Consider the following 16956-nt stretch of genomic DNA (forward strand, 5'->3'; position numbering starts at 1 on the left):
TAAGTGTCGGACTTTGGTTCAGGTCATGACCCCACGGTTCATGGGTTCAAGCCCTGCTTTGGGCTCGGTGATGACAACTCAGCCTGAGCCTGCTTCATATTCTGTCTCCTTCTCTCTCTGCCCCTCACCTGTTGGTGCTCTGTCTCTCTCTCTCTCTTAAAAATAGACATTAAAAAAATTTAAAAAAAAAGTAAATGAAAAATTAAATTTCCTTACTGTCTACATCCCATTGACAAATCCTTAAAACAGGCAGAGTAACCTTCCTCTAGGAACTCAGATGTCTCACTGATAACACTTTGCTAAGGGCAAAAGGCACTCTTAGCCTGACTCCCCAGGATCCTGTAAGTCTACTTTAACATATAAAAATTCCTTTGGAGACTTCCTTTATCTCTAACGCCCTAAGATACATGTTGGCAATCATATTCCAAGCTTATGGCCCACTTATATACAACTGAAGGGCCTCATGACTGAGTTTTTACTAAATAGTAGTAAATAAGCTTTTCCTAAAAATAACTAGCCTCTTCAAGGTCCCAAAATTCCTCGCTTCCAAAATTCCTTGGAGATTTACACTATCCGTAACTCCCTCTCAACCTGAAGGTATATAATCAGTCACCCATCACAACCCCAGTGCAGTTCTTTCTGCCCATAGGTCCTGTACCTGTGCTGTAATAAAATCACCTTTTTGCACCAAAGACATGTCAAGAATTCTTTCTGGACCCAAAAACATCATCACTCCACCAGGCTATAGTTTATTTGGGGCAAATAGTGTGTTTCACTGATGATTGCATCCCTAATATCCAGCATGGGGCCTGAAACTCAGAGGGTACTCAATATTTGGTGAATTAATCAGTAGATAAATGTAGTCAATCACAGAATATCTGGATTTGCTCCATATGAAATAAAGAAGTTCTTTTCCTTTTTAACTTACATCTGTTACATTCTTTAACTCCATTTTCAATAGTTTCCCATTTTTAAGCTTTTGCTTGTCTTTTCATGGAGTAAAACTATAGATGGTTATAATATTTTATCATAGAGATGATGATATATCTAACCAGCTTATCATCAGAAATATCAAGTTTAGTTTGTAACTTTCAGGAAGCAGAATTTGATACTGTAAAATATTTTTCTTTGGCATAAGAATTATTTTAGTCTGAGTTTTTTTAAGTTCATTTTTTTTTATTTTATTTTTGGGAGAGAGAGAGAGAGTGGCTCTGCCAGTGCAGAGCCTGATGCAGGGCTCACATTCAGGAATCATGAGATCATGACCTGAGCCAGAGTTGCATGCTTAACCAACTGAGCCACCCAGCGCACCTAGGCGAAGTATTTTTAAGAAACAATATATATAGGAATTGCTCTGCAAACTGAGTAGAAGTCTCCTTTTTGTAAGAGACAAATTTATAAGGGAAATCTCCATTTGTAAAAGTACCTTTCTCTCAGCATTAGGAAGAGAAGGATGGCTCTCAAAGCTTTTATCAATAGAGAAGGTCACAACCAAAATCTGCATAACAATTACACCCTTGTTTTCTGCGCTTTTCCTGATAGCCTCCCTTAAGTGGCTCACTCTCCCTCTCACCCCCCACCCCCAACATCTTTTGTCCTTAGCTGGAGATGATAGCTAAGGCCATCTCAGGAAGTGACTCAGTTTTCCTGGGTATTTCCCATGTATACAGGAGGCATACAGTTAATAAACTTAGTTGTTTTTCTCCTGTTAATCTTTTATTACAGTGGGTGTCGCAGCCAAGAACCTAGAAGGGTAGAGGGAAAAATTATTTTTTCCTTCCCTACACTTTATTTTTGATTCAAATAAATGTAATATGTTTCAAAATAAGTATATTCTTCCCAGGCATATTTTGTTTCTACTATGATGGCAATGATGAAGTTAGAAATAAAATTGAATTTTACAGTTTAGCATAAAGTTTCTGCTTGCTCTTTGGATACAGACATATATTAGCTAAATTTCCTAACTTTAAAAAATACAAAATAAAAGCCATCTTTAAGAAACACAAATACAGTAAGCCTTAAAATACAGACTAAATAGGACACAAATAGGGTTATGATAATGAAATTGCCTTCAAATTATAAACAAAAGACTGATTATGAAATTAACCTCTCTTGGCTTGGCTTGGGTGTTGTATGGAAACCAATTTGTCAATAAATTTCATATATATATAAAAAAAAAAGAAAAAAAAAAGAAATTAACCTCTCTTTAAGAGGTCCAAAACAAATTTGTACTTTAAAAAAAAGTAACTGCACCAAAGGAAAAAGCTGGGAAAAACAAAACTTTCCAACGGGATTTAAGAACGAATCTAACCAGAGGACACTATTAATACAATATTTGATGTGCTAAAATACTTTTAATTATTTCTGAATTCAAACCTGCTTTCGCTTACTTGAAATTGTTGCATAACTCAAAAGTGCCATTATAATTCAACCCAAATGGTAGGGTACTTCAATGAGCTGGTGGAATTGATTCTGGACATTAAAGAGATGCCGGCGAAGTTATAAATTGCTATTCTAATCGGGAGTGAAGAGGTTAATTCAAGATTCCACTAAAAAACAGACTGGCAGAAATGTTTCCAGGGCGTACTTTTTTTTCTTCATCCTCTCTTTCTCTCTCTTTCTCTCTCTCTCTCTTTTTTTTTTTTTTTTTTTTTCTCAGTAGGGGTTTGGAGAAGAGGTTTGGAAGGGAAGGAGAGGGCTGGTTCCAGGCCCCCAGCATTCCCCAGAGCACCGTTAGGGAAGGGGGAGGGCTTCCTGCCCAGGCAGCCATCTGTAACATTCTGCAAACAGCAGGAACCCGGACTGCTCCAGTCAGTAAGCCCGGGTGAAGATTCTGTCTGCATTCAAAAAGGAGTTTCCCCTCTTATTTCTTGCAATCTCTCTGCCTGGAATCTTTTCTTTTATCTGTTGCAGGTGAGCAATGGAGCTGGGTTCTCAGGAGTTGCTTGATTAAATAAAATAGTATCTCAACGATGTCAGAGTAATACTGTTGGGGACACCGGCTTGACCAGTACCAAAATACCCAGCCTGCCTCCTGGAATGTGCTGGCAGCAAGCTGGGAATGTCATCATTTCAGCTAATGTCACACTGTGGAACACTTTCTGGGATCAGTGGACGTGTGTCTGATGTTCCCTAACGTTACTGCTTTCTAGGCTTGAGTCAATTAGAGTCGGCTTTTTTGGAAAGTGGTGTCATTTAAAACTTATTTTATGAAAGTTATTTTTGTGCCTATAATTTGGGGCTCACACGTCTGTTATTTCCTCCAGTCCTTGGCGTGCATAATATACCGCCTATGGAAAGTAGTAAAGAGTGACAATGGAAAAAATAACAAGGGCTTTTTACTTTTAACATCTGGAGAAAACACATTTAAGGAAATGTTAACAAATAGGTACAGGGATTGATAAAGTTAAAAATATATCTATATATATCCTTCCTTATAGAGGTAAAAACAACCTAGACAGAATTTTTAAAATCACTTTTTATACAATAAAAATTGAACAATGAGAATGATCTTATTTAAGAAGACTCAGTTCACATCTTTTTGTAGAGTCAATCAAATGACTAATATCAAATCCCCAAAGCACATAGGTACAAAAAATTTTCTCAGCAAAGAAGAAAGGCGTAGGGATTCCAATTTTCACATTTTCTTACTTTCCACTTTTTGGTAAAGCTTTACTATGATATTTAACTTCCTGGCAGCAGACTAAAGAAACAAGCAAATTATACTGTAGAAATGAAACCTAAAAATCAGAAAGAAAACTTCAAGAAACATTCCAGGGCAGAGATAAATACTAAGACAAATAATGCAGTCGTAGTTTTATTGAGGAAAAAATGTACAAATGTGAAAGTACTCTGTTCTTACACACCAAAATTACTTAAAGACAAAATACGGTTCAAGGGAAAATAAATTATAATGAATATATACTACTGTATTAACAAAAGAACAGTGGCTACATTTCAGCACGGTTTTCTACTTCAATTTTTTCACATTTTTATATCTTAAAGTAAGCATTGGTAAATATTCCCATCTGGTCTAAGTTTTTAGTTTTGACCCTGAATCATAATTTTATATCAGTATAGGCTAATTTATAAAGGCACTGCATCAAAATTTGAAAACACAATGAATCAAATATAATAGTTTCTTTTTTCCCAGAATTACCCAGTGTCCAGATGAGAAAAAAAATTCAAAATCTGTATTTGGGGCAAAAAATGTATCAACAGAATAACAAAACTGCAAGATGGGGTTTGTAGAAAATTTTAAAGCTTTCGAAAATAAGTGGATTGCTTCCAGGTGCGTGGGGCTAGTGGTTATAGGGTTAGAGTACCCTTGATGGGGAGCAGGGGAGGCACTTCCTCAGGTTGCATTAATTCCCTTCCTGTGTCCAATCATCTTGCTGTCAATGTCCAGGATGGAGCTCTGAGTTTTAACAAGGCAAACTTAATTTCTATTTAATATTGCAAAGCAAAGGGCCAATACTATCACCGGGATCATGAGACTGCCATATAATACCAGAAAAACAGACTATTAATTTAAAATTTCACAATGAGAAATAATTATTGTAAAAAGGATACTGCTTTGATCCACACGATTAGTGCTACTTACCTGTACTCAAGCCACTTAGGAATCCACTCAGTTAATGAATTTGTAGTGAGAAATTGCCGTGCAAGATCAAAACAGTCCAACTCCTTGCGACCAGTACATTTTCTTCATGAAGGCAGATTTCCCTTCTTCAAATAAATGAATACACAAAATAATGCTACAGTCCAGATAGGAGGTCCTGGGATCCATTTTGTCTCTTTAAGGAAAAGTAAATGTTGGATGAGGTGCAATTCTAAAGTACAAGTCTCAGCAAATGATTTTATCTCCCTCATGCCTATATTTTTCCAGACAGTTTTTGTTTCATATAACTTCTAAGCACTGACAGCAGAGATCGCTTACATTTACTGATTTTTTTTTCAAGGACCACTCAAGAGAAATGGTTACTGTGACAGATCTCTAAACTCATGGAAGCCTCGATGTTTCTGGGCTAGAGTAAGATATTCGTGAACTCTTAGCCATGTATGTGCCAATAAAAGACTGAAAGTCATCATGGGGATGTCTACACCCGGTTAACCACTTTACGATGCCCAGGGGGTTAATCAACAAAACCCCTAAGTAAGAATAATTACTCCTCCCTTTCAGATGAGGAAATTCACTTTAAATAATATTTTCTAGTCACTCCTCTGGTAAAGGCAGCAAAAGTTTTTGAATTAGATCTCTCTGACATCTTAGTAGGATGACATAGACCTCCTCTATTTTGACCTATACTTAGCTAAAGGGAGACAATGCCCCATCAACTAGAGATAGGTTACTAGAGGACAGGAAAAGTAAGGTTTGATTTATACATTCCCAGAAACCAGTACAGTAAAAGCAACTGAGAGCCTTTCTTAGTATTTGCTGAATGAATCAATGAATGAATCATTTGCTGAATGAATCAATGAGTCAATGAATCAACGAATAGGGTGAATTCACAGGGTTGAATTGCCAGTGTGGAAAGCTGTCGACTGAATATAAGATAAAGCGATTTGTATTTTAGTAAGCTGTTTCCTTCAAATATATAATAATCCTTTAAGGATAAGAATAGTGCTAAAATTATTCCCACAGTTTTGGAATTTCCTTTTTGTCTAGCTGTTTTTCTTAGAATTATCAAATGGAAGGAAAAAGAGTTTCATATCCACACAATTTAAAAATATAGCTCAACATCACAAATAATTAAGAAAATGCAAATCAAAACTACAGTGAGATACCAACTCACGTGCATTAGGATGGTTACTTTAAAAAAAAAGAAAGGAAAATAACAAGTGTTGGCAAGTGTGTGGAGAAACCGGAGCCCTTATACGCTATTGTAGGGAATATAAAATGGCATAGCAGCTATGGAAAACATATGATGGTTTGTCAAAAAGTTAAAAATAAAGTTACCATATGAGGCAGCAATCCTAAGTCTGGGTATATACTTAAGTATTGAAAGCAGGGCCTTGAGAAGATATGTGTACACCAATGTTCATTGCAACGTTATTCATAATAGATCAAACATGTTAGCAACCCTAGTGTCTACTGATAGATAAACGGGTAAGCAAAAGGTGGGTAGATACATACAATGGAGTATTATTCAGCCTTAAACAGGAAGGAAATTCCGACACATGCAACAACAGACATGAACCTTAAGGGCATTCTGCTAAATGAAATAAGCCAGTCACCAAAAGACGAACACTGTCTGATTCCACTTACATGAAACACACGCAGGATAATCAAAGTCCTAATGACAGAAAGTGGAATGGTAGTTGCCAGGGGCTAGAGTAAGGAGGAATGCGGAGATATTATTTAATGGTATAGAGTTTCAGTTTTGCAAGATGGAAAGTTTCGAAATGGTTGGCGATGATGACTGTGTTGTACTGCTGAACTTATACATACAGTTGATTAAGATAGTAAATTTTATGCTATGTGGATATTACCAAAATAAAAATTCTGGAAAAACCTATAATCAGAGAAAGACATTGGTCCAAATACACAAGTCAGTTTGGGCTTTATTGAGCATTAGCCCTTCCCCATTATTTGGTTTATTACTTTAATGTAGCTGAGTCTCATTATTTAATTGTATTTTTACTAAGAGGGAGGAGGTGAACATATGTGGACCTTGGTTAATTATTTAAGCAAATCTGGCATCTTTCACACTAAAATAATCTCTTTTGTTCCCTGGGACTCCTAAGAAGCCAATGCTTAGATATTCACAGGAAAATATCGCTGGGGCGTGTTAAGAAAACTAAGCTATAAGAAAATTCAGGTCTTTAAAGAAATACCACTGTAGTATCAATTATTTATTAGCACCAAGATTTAAATTATTGACTAAGGCCTGGGCATAAAGAGACAACAGCAGTTAATGAGCTTTGTCTCTTATCTCACATTATATGGATTCTAGAAACTGATTTTTGAATACTAGCCTCTAAGTAATGAAGTTTCCAGGGGCCATATGATAGCTTATTTAGCCAGGAGATGATTAAAATATCTATTTTTTAAAATTTAATTAGTAAATATTATTGATCATAGACTATCATATCACCGAGTAAGTAGGAAGCATACAAGTATGACAAACAATAAATATTTTTATAAAGTAACACTTCCTAAATCTAAAGTTATTGCATACGCATGTACGTGATTTTTCTTTTAAAACTGACTGCCAAAATGTTAAATGTTGTATTCTTCTACCAGAGTTTAGCAGTGGCAGTGGTCAAAATCACACATTTATGGCTCAAAAGATCTTTCATGATTTTTGTTTTAAACCATTTCATGAGGTCAAGTAAATTTTTCTTACTTCAAATTGTATCTATTCTAATTATATAAGCTTCCATATTTAAGATTTTAATAAAAGGGGCCAGTAAGGAGGTAAAGATACACAGAAGGAACTCTCAATATTACGCATTGTAGGGATTATGCATGCTCTTAGCCATGGGATACATTTTTACATGTTATTAAGGCAGTTATTCAAAAGAAGGCTGTGTGGTACATTGCCTTGATTGTTCAGGTGAGTCCTGGTGGCAAGGTCAGCAGCCTTCCTTAGGTGTCACGAGGACATTTGACTTTCAAAGAGAAAAATGAGCTGACAGAACCTGAACAGCTATAATTTCACACACAAATCCGGTAGCCTCCAGAAACTCCTAGAAACAACCAGGTAGTTTTTTTTTGAAGGATGAGGTAAGTTTTTGTCGACATTCATGTGAAGGTGAAACCTTCCAAATGTGAGTTTCACCCAGAGTGAGCCCTTTCTTCCTCTCCCCTCCGTCCCCAAACTAGCCAGGCTGGGGACATTCACCGAAGACAACTTCCATCTGTACATTTTACCTGGTATTTATCTTCTACTACTTTGGATTCTTACATTGCTGTATGCTTAGATTTCGTTTCTCTGGAACCATAAACGTGTTAATGGTATGAGGAAGAACTTTTTTCTTCAGAGAAGTTCAACAGGTAAAGCCGCAGAAGGCACTTTTGATACCAAGGAAGCATAGGCAGAGGAGGCGGGGAACCTCACCAGCAGGATTCACCAACTGCGAGATTCACAGAACTGGCTGCTGATGGTGTATGTCTGGTAAAGGGTACCAGCAAAGAGTCTGTGGAGAAAAAAGAGATGGATGGGCACTGGGAAGTATACATGGGTAGTTTCTCAGCTGTGACGAGTTATTAATGAAAGCAGTCATTAAAAGCTTCAAGAACAGGTAAACAATTTTTATTTCCTAACTGCCAGTTCTGGAAAGAGCTTTGCAGAAAAACAAATTGTGTATTGATGGGGAACATAGAGAAGAAAGGGACATACCTGGAATATGGTGATTTCCTTTCTTGGTAGTCCATATTGCTTTTGTCATCCCACCGTGGGTTTATCCTGGCTAGGTAGCATCATCGTGGAGCAGTACAAAGGTGGATGGGAGCCAATGACCACTTTCTCCTACAATGCACATGTTACAAAGTTTTTACTTTGTAACTTCTACAAAGTCAGAAGTAGAGATGTTAAAATTGGAAGACTAATCAGAAATGTGATACGTGTCACCAAAAAATGGCACCCATATTTCATCTTTGGTTTGATTTTCACTTAACATTTGCAATGTTTAGATTATTGCAAAACAAGTTAAGCTGTACATGTATTCCACAATTTGTGTAGCTAATTTCATGCATAAGCCACACAGGTGTATGCTGTCACACGAAGGTGTCACAGAGGTGAGGATAGGGACAGCTACCCTGGCTGTTGGTGGTGGTAAAATTATAATGACAATTATGTTATAGTGTGGAGAAAGGAACACTGTGAGCCTCTATGACAAGGTAATTTTCACATTTGCTACTGACAGCCAAGGCATTTATGCAATTTGTGAAAAATAAAAACAGTAACGGAGTAACTGTTTTTGGTTTCGACTTAACAGTGACCTCTCTGTGCCCTTTTCCACTGTTTCTTTCTGCAGCCACATTGTTTTCCTATCTGATCCTCACAGCCATACTATATGAACCCTATGTTCCAGATGAGGAAACTGAGGAAGTTTCACCAAGAAGGAAATAAAGCTGGAACAGGGGCTTTAAGACCAGAGTCTGTATACCTCTCACCAAGCATGCTCTCAATAAACACATTCGTCCACAGAGACTAAGGGTTACTTCCTGAATGTCCTTGTCTTCCTGAAAGACCTTTCAGCAAGAACTGCTCTAAAAAATAAATTGGGGCAGAGTAATTTAATGCGCTTGTGTCGCTGTCTACTCATTGTCTCTGTTTTAAACAAGAACACATTGTGAATCCATTTCTCAGCAACAATGCCGAGTATCACTATCTAATTTAGGCTTCATTCAGGAAATAAATAGCAAGTTCTAATATGGGCTTGTGAGGTGCAAATACATGTGTATACATACCAGCATGAATGTACATGAGTCCCTTTGCTCTGCTCAGTCACAACAATTACTATGAAAGCTTCAGTAACTTCATTTTGGCAAAGAGAATGATAGGTCTGGGAACCAAATGTTAGCCTTAAGTGTGTTTTTCTGTTAGATCATTAGGTTTCCTTTTTCTGTACTTAACAGATGTGTAGAAATTAAATGGGTCTGGAGTCACTAATACCTTATGAATATGAAAAGCATATTCCTTCCTGTGAATAAAACCAACCATTATCCCATTAACCGATCTAAATAAAATATTGTCCTGTGCTCACAAAAAATATTTTCTGATGCTCTTAGTTCCACTCTTTACTCTCTTAGCCACGGGAAATATAAACTAAAAAGCCGCTCAGGCTGCGAATAGGAGAAAACCCTTACTTTTGCATTCTTTTCTACTTACCTATTAAACTCTCAGCTCGTGTAGTCTTTGAGGAGTGAGTGGTTAGTCGGCTGGCCCCGAATATTGTAAGGAATATCAGAACACGTGCTACATCACACACAAATCACTGGATGGAATAGTAGCAAGGGACTCTGGAGATTACCCGGTTTAATTCCCTCACTCTACAGAGGAGAAAAGCAGGGTCTAGAGAGGGAAGTCCCCTGCACAAGGTCACAAGTATAATCAGGGGCAAACCACGTTTGTTGATATTAATACAGTTCAGCCTTCCCCGTTCTCCAAACTGCTGGTGGCTGTGACACGGAAGAAAACACAGCACTGTTGATACACGAACAAACTTCATTTATTCATTTAGTATAGTCAGTCAACAGTTAATATACATTTATTGAGACTTCCAGCAGGTTAAATGTTGAGCGTTCACAGCTGAACATTATCAAACGAGGTCCCAACAGGCAACAGCAGCTCCCTGTTTCCATAGGCACCTATCAGAATGAGTTGGTTCTTAACAAGCAAAGGCCAATGAGAACTCTTCATAGCACATGAGTAGTGGATCGAGATAACAGCTCCTGCTACATGGAGTAAGAACATTCAAAGAATTGTACATTAATATTTTCTTTTTTTTAAAAATATTTCGTAATGTTTATTTTTGAGACAGACGGAGACAGAGCACGAGTGGGGGAGGGGCAGAGAGAGAGGGAGACACAGACTCCAAAGCAGGCTCCAGGCTCTGAGCTGTCAGCACAGAGCCCGATGCGGGGCTCCAGCCCACAAACCGTGAGATCATGACCTGAGCCGAAGTCGGATACTTAACCGACCGAGCCACCCAGATGCCCCATTAATATTTTCAAAATCAGTCACAGTTGCCACTTTCTGTTGTCATGAAAGACAACACTTGAGTAGCAAAAATAGAGCCAGGACCCTGATTCACATACTTCACTGATTCTTGAATGCAGTCTTTCTCAGGTTACCTACTGTCTAAAACTATTCCTGGTAGGTTGTTTTTGTTTTTGTTTTTAATTCTTTTAAGCTCTGGGTCACAGGTCAATAGATTGGAGGGTTCTTTTAGGTAGATATTCTCAAAGAGCTAAAAAAAAAAAGAAGAAGAAGAAGAAGAAGAAGAAGAAGAAGAAGAAGAAGAAGAAGAAAAGAAAAAAGAGAATGAGAACAAAGTATTAACTGACACTTCTTTAAGAATGCCAGGCTATGGGCACCTGGGTGGCTCAGTTGGATGATGACTCTTAATTTCAGCTCAAGTCATATCTCATGGTGGTGGGATCGAGCCCCAAGTTGGGCTCCATGTTCACGGTGGAGCTTGGGATTCTCTCTCTCTGCCCCTCTTCTGCTCATGTACTGTCTCTTTCTCTCCCTCTCTCAAAATAAATAAATAAACTTTACAAAAAAAGAATGCTAGGCTAGATAAAAGTCAGTGTTACTTTCAGCTAAAAATTCTATCTCAGGAAATACATCATATTTTTATATCACTAAATGGTTTTTTTTAAAGAAATAGAAACATGTATGAATGAATACATGTCTGTAACAGGATTACATAAAAAGTAAAAATCAAAAATAAATTCCTAGAAGGCAGGGACAGTGCCTAGAAAGTCATTGTACATTCAGGTTATAAACGCTCACTAAAATGTAGTAAAGCACTCAGAGACTTTTAACAAATCTCAGGAAGTATTCAACAATCCTAGAGATAAAAGCTAATAGAAAATATGATTAATTTCAAATAGAAAACTGCTTCACTCATTCTACAACCATTTCACTAAGCAAAGAAAATGAAGAGGCTCTAATTTCTAATTCTAAATGGCACAGCGTGGTTGTTGACCCTGGGGAAGACAGATCTGGTTTGAAATACTGGTTTTTTCAGAGTCATTCCAATAAGATTCAATAACGCTGGCAACTATGAAGATGAAGTAGTGAAAGCTTATGCTTTATATTCCTAAATTCGAACACAGTTGAAAAGGCAAAATTTTCATTTAATATTTTAAGCAGCATTTCAGAAATGATACAGATCACTTCCTATATTTCCTTCATTCCAATAAGATACATTATTCACCAAATACTACAAATCCTTTTCTGGTTTCCCCACGTTGAGATCTTCCAGAGCTAGTTGCTATTTCTATCTCTTAAGGGCATGGAAAATTAACAAGCAGCAGAGTAGAAGCTGAAGTTACAGAAGTGACTGAGAACCAAAAAGGATTTACTTAATCTCTTATTTTATGTGAAAAGAGCCTTGGGCCCTAAAGAGGAAAGTGAGTCTGTTTCCTAACAGATAATTACTGGGAGGATGGTTTCAGTGACCATTCCATTGCCAGAAGAGTCCACAAATTGGCAGTCTGGCCCTTCCATTCCCCTTTTCTGGTATTTCAGCAAGATAAGGTGGTGGGGGATCAATTATCCCCACTGTCTGTCTGTACCCTGGGCTTTCCATCTTTTTCTAGCAGTCAAGGACAGTTCCTTTCCCTGTTTCAATGCCAATTGCCTCCCCAACCCTCATTTTCAGAAATCAGTGGAATCTGCCTTGGGTTAGAAAATTTCCAAAATACTTCCTAGGCAGAATCATGGAAATTAAAGATGTGGAGGACCTCATTGGATCATCTAGTTCATCTATTTCCCATTAAGGAGTTTTCCAGATGGAAGATTTTCATATGCTGGATGCCTCCTCTCATTTCTGCAGGGCCTAAAGTCAGATTTTGAGCATCCAAGCCTAATGTGGAGAGGTGAATAAGGCCTGCATTCAATAATTTCATAGACAGAAAAGTGCCTTATCCCAAAGGTGTTATCATATTACAACAACTTTTGGATGGAAGTAGGTGACACCTCATCAGCACGGTTATGTGAGAGTGTTGTATGGTCCTCCAAGCACCATGGGCTGACATTTCTTTTGCAGAGAGTAGTGTTTGGTTGCTGTGTCCTGAGCACAATAGAACCCATTGGGAACTCAGGTTTTTTTCTCCCCCCCCCCGAATTTCTTTCTTGTTGCTCTAGTTTTCTACATAGAGAAACTGCTATTTGGGGGATTCTTCCAGAACTCTCCTGGAAGAGAGGAGTGATGTCCAATGGTACATAGGTAAGTCTGCAGGAGGATGTCAGTTCAGTAACAGACACCTCTTCCACTAGCAATTCATTTATGAATCTCCCCTTCTTATATTTATATCAGCATCACACAATGCTGCCAACAAATACCTTGAATTTCATTCTTAGTAATTATATTAGAGAGCTACTTTAGGTAGGTGTCACTGTGGTTAGATTATTATGATCACATTGTGGTCTAGAACAACCCTATTTTTATTCTTTTAGAACAATCTTCTGATTTTTTTTTTTAAATCAGGTGTGGCAGAATGCCTGGGTAGCACACTCGGTTGAGCGTCTGACTCTTGGTTTCAGATCAGGTCATGATCTCACGGTTTGTGAGTTCGAGCCCTGCATTGGGCTCTTCACTCACAGTGCAGAGCCTGTTTGGCATTCTCTCTCTCTCTCTTGCCATCTCTGCCCTTCCTGTGTGCTGTCTCTCTCTCAAAATAAATAAATAAACTTTAAATAATAATAATAATAATAATTAATAAAATCAGGTGTGGTGGAATCCTGGCTTGCTTTCTTCCCTAGCTGTATAAATTTGCATACATGAGTTAGCCTTCCAATCTACTCATTTGTGATTTTTCATAAGGCAAAATAAATATTAAAATATCTGGCCCAGGTTCAAAACAAAATAAATAATAGTTTCTTCACTGTCCCCCTTATTAATTGTAATTAGTCTAGGAGCTTTGGAAGAATCCCCAAAATAAAAAAATAAATGTAAAAATATTTTCCTCTTGCCTCAATTTAAGAAAAAGCCCAAATTAATTTTACATTATTTTGGTAATAACAGTTTATTCCTGCTTGCAGAGATTCTTGTCTTTTTTTTTTTTTTAAGAAAATCTTGCATCCAGTGTAGAGTTAACAAAAACAATTAAAAGGACTTTAGATATTAAGCCTATTAAATCCTATAGTACTCCATGAGGCCCTTGCCCTGACACATTAAAATATATTTTAAAATGTTTAATAACATTGGAATGGTCAGACATGCCTTACTTATGGGTTGAAATGGTTAAGTCTCGTGGTTGCCAGTAGCAGGAAACAATTTGAACTAATAAGCACAAAGGGCACTTTATAGGAACGATTTGGGAAGCATCTTTTCTTTAAATACTCTTCCCTCTAATACTTCAAGTTTATCCCTTTTTTCCCACAAATTGTAATTTAAATGTCACTTTCTCAGTGAGGCCTTCTATGATCTCCCTTAGGACACTTACAATCCCCTATTCCCAATTCCCTCTCTGAACTATATATATATATATATATATATATATATATATATATATACACACATATTTATATTTATATTTATATTTATATTTATATTTATATTTATATTTATATTATTTATATTATTGATTTTCTACTTACTCTTACAATATGTAAGGTTCATTAGGGCAAGGATTCTAGACCATTTTATTCATTGATTTTTGCCTTAGCAACTAACATAGAATCTGGCATACAGTTGGAACTCAGTAACTGTTTAGTGAATAAATGAATGAATCTGAATCTCATGGAATCTGAGGAAGAAAAAAAAACTTGGCTTCAGAAAGAGCCAAGGTCAGGTTCCTTAGGATTATTTAGAGTTTTCCCCTGGAGCTCTTCCATTGATATGGAAGTCCATTTTTATGGGTAGAATTTGTTTTCTGAAGTCTCAAAGTTCATTCTTTGTCAACATACTCAAAAGTATTTGTTTGAAAGAGGGTGTAACTGACTTGCCTGCCATTAGCACCAAATGGCACCTCAAACATTTCTGCTTAGATGTGGGAACAGTGGCCAACACTCTATTTCTTACCAAGTGATACAAAGGTGTGAAGCAGACTGGGTATGATTCACTGTGGCGTAGTCTACCCTAGTAGTGTATAGTAGGGAATAGCGTGCTGAAGCAATGAACAAATTCCACTTGTAAAGGGTGAATGAACCCCCTATTCAGTCTTGCTGATGTTCTATTGGGCCAATGCCCACTTTTCTTAAAGCTTCTGATTTTCAAAAGAAGCTATAAATAGGTATCTTTCTATACAATTTTCTAATTTCAAAATTGTGAAATTTAAAATATTGCATTAAAATAGACTGTGAAGGTAGTGCAAAACATCTGTAGAGGACGGAGGTGGCCAACAGGCCAGGTGTTTGTAACTTCTGGACTAGAGAATCTTACCATTCTAGTTATCTAAATTTTATGATCTAAGCCATCTTCACTTTATTTGTAATGCTTACAAAATTACTAACAAAACTTGGTGCTTTCCAAACTAGATTTGTAGAAAACATAGTTTTAAAGTTTTTCCTTCTCAAGAATCCCCTTTATTCCCTTGATTATTTTAGTAATGCCCATTAGGACCTTTTCTATCTCCATCTCCCTTGAGTGCTAAGTAGAACAGGTGAGAGAATATTGAATTTGCACATAGGAAATCTAGTTTCTATCTCTGGATTTGTCTACCTCTTACTGGCTATGCAAACTTGAATGGAGTGATCTCAACTACTTAGATCTCTTCCACCCTTAAAATGAGAATGACAGCACCTGATTCTTTTCACCTGATGTGAGGCCATGCACATGAAAGAATCTGTAAACTATAAAGTGCTGAAAATGTACGACTTACCTGAGTATAGTAACACCATCACTTTATATGACAGTTAAATCCCACCGAATGCTTTATTTCTAATAAAATGCTTTACTGCCAATAAATTTTTTTTATTTCCAATAAAATTTAGAACACATAATTGTATGTTGCTGCTGACACTGCAGCAATATTCTGAAATGTTCTCCAGGCTCTGATTTTTCCTTAGGTTGTAATTTATAATTTACATTGTAGTACCTTATACATTTATTTTCCCTGCCACCTAACTCATCTTAGCCTTTTTCTGTCTTCAAATCAACTTTCTGCATATCTTCTTTTTGTTGTCAAGTACCTCCTTTCAGTCACCTCCAACTGCATTTATGAAGTCATATTTGCTCCTTCAATTATTCATTTTAAATCACCTTCTTTGTTAATCTCTACTTTTAAAAATCACATCTAGACATCATGAGCTGCTCAAATAACATGTTTCTCATGAAGTTCCCAATTCTTCCAACTAAAAACTATCTCTTACTCTTCTAAATACCTATATAACCTTATTAATTTACAGCTCAATACATTTCACTTTGATTACTATTTGTATTCATGTATCAAAGTAGATACCATGACTCAGTATTGTTCAGTTTTGCAGCCTCTGCAACTCTGTTGGACTTTGTATATAATAGGTACTCGAAATAAATTGGATGAATGGATTTTTCCTTAATTCTATTATCTTTATTTTTCTGCATCAAAGTCAAGTATTATTATTCTGTTATTTTTACTGTTTTCATGATATTCTTGTATGTTATACCTGTCAGCTCAGTATTTCACTAGACAGAGACCCTGGCAATTATGAAAAAGAAAACTTCAAGGATTCTCTCTGTATTTTTTTCTAGGTAATATATTTAACATGGTGGTTGAGATTGTGTTCCAGCATCAGGTCTCTAGGGAATCTTGACACTAACACTTTTCTAAGTAGAGAAATGATCATTTATTCCTACACATTGCTTCCTGTCATTAAACCATTTCCGTACTTAAGACAAAACATTTTCCATAATAACAAGGAAACCATTTTTAAATTATTTGACCACCTATAGGATGCAGCACTTTTAAAGTCTTTCTGAAAGGAGAAATAAACTTACATTCTATTTTGTCAATATCACCTTGGAGAAATCTAAGAGATTCATTTATTCAACAAATCTTTATGGGAAAGCTACTAAGAGCTAGGCACTGTAAGAAACTATAAGGGTCAGAGAAGAAGAGCCCATTTGGCGCTCAAGAACCTTTACCTTTGTAATTGGCTCAGTGCTCAAATGAGAGCACAGAGGGACGCATCTCTAACTCTGTCTTGAAGGAGGGCCTTGAAGGTTTAATTGAGATGGACACTTAAGAAGAGTCTCCAAAGAAAATTTACTTGGTGTTCAAAAGGCAGGAAGTACATTCTGGAAAAAAAAAAATGAAGGAATAGCAAGTGAGAAGGCATGGAGGCACGCACC

General features: G+C 36.8%; 1 protein-coding gene across 4 annotated transcripts in view; it reads right to left on the reverse strand.

The window, feature by feature from the left end:
* CRPPA (CDP-L-ribitol pyrophosphorylase A) overlaps positions 1-16956 on the reverse strand; it is a 670733-nt gene that overhangs the window by 110792 nt on the left and 542985 nt on the right. For 3 of the 4 annotated variants that reach the window (XM_045052440.1, XM_045052439.1, XM_045052441.1), the window contains 2 exons: positions 16750-16902; positions 10203-10405 (listed from right to left, as the gene is read on the reverse strand). The gene's annotated coding sequence lies outside the window, so the exon portion shown is untranslated. Of the gene's footprint in view, positions 1-4603; positions 4797-7876; positions 8143-8345; positions 10406-16749; positions 16903-16956 lie in introns of those variants that run through there. The other variant, XM_045052438.1, reaches the window with a different exon arrangement.

The sequence above is a fragment of the Felis catus genome, chromosome A2 (genome assembly GCF_018350175.1).
Source record: "Felis catus isolate Fca126 chromosome A2, F.catus_Fca126_mat1.0, whole genome shotgun sequence".
NCBI lineage: Eukaryota > Metazoa > Chordata > Mammalia > Carnivora > Felidae > Felis > Felis catus.